The sequence below is a fragment of the Tupaia chinensis genome, unplaced genomic scaffold (assembly GCF_000334495.1).
Source record: "Tupaia chinensis unplaced genomic scaffold, TupChi_1.0 Scaffold000078_1, whole genome shotgun sequence".
Classification (NCBI taxonomy): Eukaryota; Metazoa; Chordata; class Mammalia; order Scandentia; family Tupaiidae; genus Tupaia; species Tupaia belangeri.
The window spans coordinates 3,255,160-3,263,274 of NW_006159539.1; the positions used below are offsets into that span (position 1 = coordinate 3,255,160).

The 8,115-nt window shown below is 50.7% G+C and overlaps 1 long non-coding RNA gene across 1 annotated transcript; it reads left to right on the forward strand.

The window, feature by feature from the left end:
* The first annotated feature begins 331 nt into the window (after positions 1-331).
* LOC106734124 (uncharacterized) lies at positions 332-6,788 on the forward strand. Its single transcript, XR_001369867.2, has 3 exons — positions 332-623; positions 1,012-1,141; positions 6,752-6,788. It is a non-coding gene; the product is annotated as an uncharacterized LOC106734124 (long non-coding RNA).
* Positions 6,789-8,115: the final 1,327 nt, after the last annotated feature.

Below are 8,115 nucleotides of genomic sequence, written 5' to 3' on the forward strand. Positions count from 1 at the left end.
CCTTGACCTCAGATGTATTTGCTCCAAAGAAATAAACGTTAGGCTCTCCAGGAAGTTTTGTTTCTTTGGCATTCGTGAGTCAGAAAGTAGGGAAGATACATTCTTTCAGTATCTTTATTTATTTCATATTGTGTGTGTGTGTGTGTGTGTTTGATTTGGTTTGGTTTGGTTTTTAATGTTTTTTCCCTTCTCTGCTCCAAGTTTTGCCTCGCTCAGTCCAGCTGGGGTTGTCTTGGGTGCGCTGTGGGCGGGCGAGCGGTTGCTCCCGCACGCCAGAGAACGCTGTTGGCATAAACAGGCATTGAGGGCAGCGGTTGGTGCCGTTGGGGCGGTTGGGGCGGCGGGTGAGTCCTCGTGCAGGATCGAGGCCCACCCTAGAGCAAGCTGAGTGGGCGGCAGGATGGGAATCCTCTGCAGGTGGGCCTGCGGCAGGTCCCTTCCCGCCCCTCCTGGCCACCTCGCTCAGCTCCCACTGGGTCTGGCGGGACATTGAGAAGCCGGAAGTCGCGGAAGACGAGGGCCAAGAGCTCCAGGGTGCCCCGAGGAGGAGGCGGCGGTGGAGTCCTCACGGGCCGCGTATCATACCCACGATGCGCCTGGAAGGCTGAGGCAGGCGCCGTGCGGTGCGTGCATCTAAAGCAGCCGGTGCAAAGGCCCCCAGGTTGCTCATAGTGGGGAGAAGGCCGGACCACAGAGGCCGCGCCTGCCCTCCGAGGGTGGCTCCTGGGGCTTCGCTAGTGCGGGACTCGACCGGGCTGACGTGGAGATGGAGTTCTTCCTGCGTGGTAGGGCTGCCCCACCTGCTTAGCATTTTGCCGTCAGCCCTCTCCAGCAGGTTGGCACCCTGCCCCTTCCCTCCCAGCTACGCCAATGCTCAGGGCTCTGCCCAGTCCCCCAGCCCCAGGAGCTGTGGTTGGTCTTCGGTTGGTGCCTTCCAAGTATGTGCTGTCCTAGATCTACTCACTGTTCCCGTTTTGTCACCTTCTTCTCCTGCCTGGTCTGTTGCCTCAGGTGGAACCCCACAGATGTCCTGGGGTCCCCACCCTTGTGGGACTCTTCCCTTTACGAAGCCCATGGAAAATGCTAGAAACTGGCCCAGTGTCAAGAGCTGCTCAGAGCTGTCTTTCTCACAGGACTTCAGGTAACTGATACAGAGGGAGTGGGGGAACCTTCCTTTCACAGGGAAGTCTATGCACAGTCTCCAGGGGGGCTCCATCTGGAGACTTGGGGAGAGCAGGGCAGAGCCCCAATGTGGGTGTTTCTGCAGCACAGCCTGCCTGCTCCGGCCTGAGGGGTTTGTTTCCCCTCCACTGTAGCCACTAGCCCAACGCAGGAATAGCGAAATGAGTTCAGGGGCCTGTAGGTGGTTAAGGCCCTGGACTCCCACATGGCCAACTACAGTTTGAGTCCTGGACCGGGCGGCTTGCCTTTTCACTTTCTCTCTCTAGTGCAGGCGTATGTCCTATAGCAAAACTAAAACATAATGGTAATAAAATTTGAAAAATAATTATTTTAAAAGAGTTTAAAATAGACTTTCAAGACATACAGATTATACGTAAGGAAGGGAATTTCCACAGTGGGAACAGACACCTGCTCAGAACCTCAGTTACTGGGGTGTGTGTGGGGGTGTGTGAACAAGACCTCGAAGTTAGACGGAATCTCCTCCCTTTGCCAGGCCCCCAGCCCCGCACTTTCTCATGAAATGCCCCCAGAGCATGTCCACTGCTTTATTTGCCCAGACTAGAACTCCTGGAGTCCAGTGCTTTTGCCTGGTGAGGACTTTTCTCCAGTTCAGAGTGAGGAAGAGGTCGGAGGAGTCCTTGAGGGTAGTCTGGGCTTCCGTAGGGGGAGTTCAACACATACCGTGTGCAGAGCCCCCTCAGTTTTCCAGCAGGTGGGCATGACCCAAGTGACTTAACGCCCCTGAGCCCTCTGAAACTGCAAGACGCCAAAGACATCTCCATCCCTGCCTTCCCCAGGAGGGTCTTCTCCCCATAGGACCTCGGCCCCTTTTCAGTTTCTTCTTCTTTTTTCTTTCTTTAAACTGTCAGAGGGTGTGTTGTGCTTGCCAGAAAGAGAGAAAGCCAGCACCCCAACACACACTGTGGGGCGTGGTCACACAGCAATCCCCTCTCCTCCGCTTCTCCGTCCTGTTGGGATTCGGGGCACACACGCACATGAGCCCGGCACGATTTTCACGGTGCTGGGGCCAAGACTTGAACTGCAGTCAGCCACGTGGAATCTGGCTTCCCCTAACCACTAGACTATGGGGCCAGCCTGGGCAAGGGACTGTTTGAACCACACCTTTGTAACTAGAAGCCGTCGGGGACTTGGTATGAGAGGAGGTCTGGGAAGGAGAGTGAGTGGTGGTGCATAGTCAAGGTGCGAAGGTGGCCGGTCCTTCCTGCAGGCCGGGTCTTACAGTTTGGATTTCCTGCACCTGAACACGGTCCTGGGTGTCGCCTCACCACTGACGGCCTGGCTTTGTTACGTAATTGAGAATGGGACCGGAAGTGGAGTTGGGGGTGTGTGGGGCCTGACTCAGAAAAGTGCGTGCATCTCGAGGGAGGAGGGAAAGGGAGGGAGGCAGCATGTCCCGGGTCCTTTTTCCTGTGTGCCATGAAACCCTCATACTGCGGCTCTGGGCGGAGGAGCCCGTGCGACCCACTTTGCTTTTCCATTCAGCTTTGCCCTGAGGCTCTTTGCTGATGAAGTGTGTGTGCAAGATCTATTCCGCCTGTGGAGGCATTCTCATTCCCGTCTAGACCTTGTCCCGTGTGACTCACTAAGAGACAGGTGCTCCTTCAGAGAAGACCCATGGGAGGAGAATTCACAAATTTCTTACTGCCGCCATCGCTTCCGTATGTGCCTGGAATGCTTCTCTGGGAACGGCCTCAATCCCAGGGCTATCGGGAGTCAGGGTTTTCTTTTTTCTTTTTTTGGTTCCTACTTTCTTGGAAACCAGCACTTCGCTGGGGAGAGGAGCGGCCGGCTGTGTACAGATGCGTAACCCTGTGGGCCCGTCTCCTGGCCCTCCACACTTGAAGCGTTCTTTACTTCCTGAGGGGAAGCCTTGGGATTGGAGCCTGTGTATCACAGACCAAGCCCAAAGAAAAGCTGCGTTTGTGCGTGGGCTGAGTGCGTGCACAGGCGGTCAGAGAGAGGCTGCAGAAGAGTTTGTGAAGCATCAGGAGATAATAGAGAAAGTGAGCCCCTCAAAGAAGGGCTTTATGGTGGAGAGTGGGCCTGCGATGCCGAGAGGGGAACAGGGAAACCCCATGTATCAGGCAGTGGGGTGGAGGGCTGGGAAGGCTAGGAGGGGTGTGTGGGGGGTGGTGGATCTCAGACTGGGGTAAACTGGAAGTTCAGATGGAGCTGTAAACAAAAACAGACCATTTGTTAGAGAGTTTCCACACAGCTCTAAAGAGGGTAGGAAGACAGAGAGCAGAAATAGAGAATGCAAAGCGGCCTGAAGCCAAGACGGAAGGGATGGTTTGCCTGCTTTGCCGAAGACACCACCAGCCCCAAAGGTCCTTGGACTTTGAGACCCAGGACATTAGCACCTCAGAAGTTGGCTAACAGATCTGAGTAATCTTATTCCACTCAAAATAAAGAGCAATATTGAGCTTCTCACCACTGTGCTTAGATTTAAAACTAATAATTAATGCAGTTTCTTTCTTTTTTTTTTTTTTAAAAGAGATTTTTGTTTATAGGGTGTGTGTGCTCACCAGAGAAACACAGACAGAAAGTGCGAAATCACTTCTCGGGGGTTATGGCCACGCTGCAATCTCTTGTCTTTCATTCTCCTTTTGGGAGTTTGGGCATGCACACACAAGTGCCCACCATATTAAGCCACTAGGTCCGGGAATCAAACCACGGCTGACTACATGGGAGTCCAGCAATGTAACCATTATGCCGTCGGCTAGTCTCAATGCAGCTTGTGTCTAAGCACGAATATGAGTCCTTTAGCATTTCTTTTTACTTTTTTTTGGAGAGATTTTCGCTATAGGGCGCGTGCGCTCGCCAGACAGAGAGAGACATAGAGACAGAAAGCGAGAAATCACCCCCCAGGGGGGATGGTCACGCCGCAATCCCTTCTCCTCCATTCTCCTCTCGGGATCTTGGGCACGCACGCACACGAGCCCGGCGTGAGTTTTAAGCCACCGGGTCCGGGACACGAACCGTGGTCGACTACGTGGGAGTCCAGCGACATAGCCATTACGCTAACTGCAGGTTCCCTCCTTTAGCATTTCTTGAAGAGCATGTCTAGTTGTGAGGGATTCTCTTCATTTTCCTTCGTCTGAGAATGTAATTCTTAAAGTAATTTCTTTGGGATGTTTTCACTAGATACAGAATTTTGCATGAATAGCTTTCCTTTTCTCAGCATTAAAAAAAAAATACCATCCCACTGCCTCGGGCCACTGTGCTTTCATTTCTAATGAAAAAGTCCCTGTCATTCTGTTTCCCTGTGAGAATGTGCTCTGCCCCTCTGGCTTTTCCATGGGGTTTCCTTTTCTTTAGTACTATATTCAGCAGTTGATGGGGATGCGTTTGCATGCAGGCTTCTTTCAGTTTATCCTGTCTGGCCTTGTCTGAGCTTCTTGATCTGTAAGTTTATGGCTCTCACCAGTTTGGGGAATTTTCTTCACATGCTTTTTTCCGTACTACCAACACTGTCTCCTCTCCCATGGGCTCTCTGTCTCTCTCTCTCTCTCTCTGGTGAGTGGATACACCATATAGCCAAAATCTCTTTTAAAAAACGGGAGGGGGGATTCTACTGAATGAATGTTAGACCTTTTGCGTTGTCTGTTAGGTCCTTTAGGCTCGATCCATTTTTTCCAATCATTTTTCCCCTCTTGTGTTCAGATTGGGCAATTTCTTTCGAAATATAGTTTCAAGTTCATTGTTTTTTTTTTTTTGTTTTGTTTTGTTTTTATGGCATCTTCATTCCACTATTGAGCTTATCAAGTAGTCTTTTTTCTTACTTGGACTATTGTTTTTTTCAGATCTGGAATTCCCATTAGTAAGCAGCTTCTACTTCTTGGTGATTCTTTCATCTTTCCATTCAGTCAAGAGGACCCCCCTCCTTTAGAGTATGGTTGTTGAGCTCTGGAGCTCCCCGTGGCATCAGGCTCTGAGTAGTCTTGGCTGGGAGCACTCAGTGCTGCATTTCTTATTCTGCCTTACGCTGCATCCCTCATTCTCCTTGCCCTGACAGCACCCTCTCTTTCATGACACCCCCCCATTCCAGGCTCTGCCTCCAGCACGCTCAACCTAAGACAATCCATGCTGCAAGAGGAATTATCTTCCAGCCACTTGACAATGGGGGCCGATAGACCAGTATCGCCAACTCCTAGATGCCATAACGGTGTGCTTCTGGCAACTTCCACGTGTGCTAGAGTGGCTCAGACACACCTACGAGGAGACGCGGATGCAGTGTCTGGAGTAGGTGAGAGGCACGAGGGACAAGAGGAAAATTAGGTAGCGCTAAGTATCATCAGTACTTTACAAAGGGGGGGACCAGCAGTTAGCATAATGGCTATGTCGCTGGACTCCCATGTAGTCGACCGCGGTTCACGTCCTGGACCCAGTGGCTTGGACTCAAGCCAGGCACATGTGCCTGCATGCCCAGGATCATAAGAGGAGAATGGAGGAGAAGGGATTGTGGCATGGCCATCCCCCCCGGGAGGTGATTTCTCACTTTCTGTCTCTCTGTCTCTGTCTGTCTGTCTGGTGAGCACACACGTCCTACAGTGAAAACCTCTCCAAAAAAATAAATAAATAAAGGGAAAATGATGGGCTCTTTTTTTCTTCTAAGAATTATTTCATTTTATTAGTAGTATTTTAATTTACTATAGGGCACACACAAACTCACCAGAGAGAGATGGAGACAGAGATGGAGATGGGGCGAGAGAGAGAGAGAGAAAGCAAATGAGAAAGCAAACCCCTAGGTCTGAGATTTGAACCATGATCAGCCATGTGGGAGTCCAGCGCCTCAACCACTGTGCTACCTGGTTCTGAAAAGGATGGACTCTCAGATTAAGGGACTGTGAGGCACATGGGGGACCCTGGCAGCGTTTAGAGACATTATTCTTCAGATCCAGTGCAGATTGCCCCGAAGAGCAGGGTCAGGACCTTCTGTAAGGCTGGCAGAACTTCAGAGACTCCCCATTCTCAGCCTAGACAAGTTCCCTGTGCCCAAGCCAGCACCTGAGAGCACCAGACGGGAGTGGAGTGGGGACAGTGTGGAGGGTGAGACATTGGAGAACTCTCCCCACCCGACCCCTCTGAATTTGTGGTCACGCCATACCAGAATATTTGGGTAAATATCAGATGATACAGTTGAGACGATGCTGGTTCTACTAGGGGGAGAGGACTTTAGGCACGGAGCTCCAGGACTTGGTTACCATGCGCAGGACTGGGGGGAGTACGCTGAGAAAGAATCCCGAGAGCTCTGAATAAAAGGAACAGCTGAATAAAAGGTTGGGAAAGGGAGATTTCACGTCTTTCCAGTCCATATGGAGAGACGTAAGCATATATAAGGTGAACCTTAATTTTACCACCTGTGAAATTCATTTGTGTGTAGATAGCTTAAACAGAACCTAAAACACCGTATCAGCACCAGGTGAGAGAAACGTCAGAGAGTCTGCAGACAGTGGAATTAAAGTACAAGTTTATTTTGGTGCAAAAAATTCTGAAATGTATGCAAAGTTTTTTTTCATCCTAAGAATTTCCTGTGGGGGGCCTGCAGGTGGCATGGTGGCTAAGGCACTGGATTCCCGTAATGGCCAACCATGATTCGAGTCCTGGACCTGACAACTTGCTTCTTTCTCTCTGGTGAGTGCATGTGCCCTATGGCAAAATAAAAACTAAAATAAATATTGGCTTGTTAGAAAAGTCATGACACATTTTTTTGCAGAGAGAAAATACATCATGACTTTTCCAACAACACAACAATTCTTTCAAAAAAAAAAAAAAAAAGAATTTCCTAAAACTTTTCTGTTAACCAACCTAGCTGGGGACCATGGTAGATAATCAGTTGAAAAACGGTGTGGCACAATGTGGGTCGATTGTAGCCCAGTTTCCAAAAAAACAGACACACAGATGTGTGTGCCTGCCTGTGACCGTGTGTGTGTCCGAGCAGAGAGAAACATCTAGAAGGCGATACGTGTGTCTTTTCAGACTGAACACCTTTGAGAGAGGCGGCTGACTTGCGATTACCACTATGTCTTTACAAAGCTTGGTATTTTGTACGTGTTTAAACAAGCAGACGACCTATCTTAATGAGTAAATCGTGAACATGGTTTTAATGGTGGGCCTTTTTTTAAAATACAGGGATAAAAGCATCTTTAAAATGGGGATTCAAAAGTTGGACCACTGAATGAAGAACACACCCAGAGACAGTTCAAGAGTCGCCCAGGGCCCATGCTCGCTGTTTGGGGCCTCTTCTGGTCTCTGTACTTACCAGGGACCAAAAGAATTTCATGAAGGTTCCTGTATTACTTCTCAAGCAACTGTTGAGTGTACCCGTCTGCCCATAAGGAAGAAGGCTGGATGCAACGTGCAGTTCACTAAGGAACATGTGGACGCTAGCAGGGTCACCTACCACCCACCTCCTCCAAGTGAGCTCATGGGAAACGGGCCCTGCATACCCCAGGGGACTTTTCAGTTCTTCCCTTGGAAAACATTAACTGGGAAGATGCAACTTTCAAGGAAAACGATTTTGGCCAAAGACTCTTTGGACGCTGGGAAAATCCCACGCAGGGATGCTCGGCCACTCTCACTCCCATGCTGGGAGAATCACGAATTCCCTTTGTCATCAGAATGCAGAATCGAACACCCCCCTCCCCCTTGACGCTCTGGTTCCTCTCGACCTCACACCCTGCCGCTCACAGGAGCCAGCTTGTCGCTGAGTGAAAACAGGTCGGCCTCGAGCTGCCGTGGTGTCCTGGAGGCCCTGCCCACGTGTCCCGTGGCCCCGATGGTCCCCTGTGCCACTCAGGGAAGTGGACACGTGCCTGGCGGCTCTAGGCCTGCCCAACCCCGGGACTCGGTGCTGGCACTCTGCTTTTCTGCGCTTTGAGGGAGCTGGTCATGAACGCGCCCCTTCGCTTC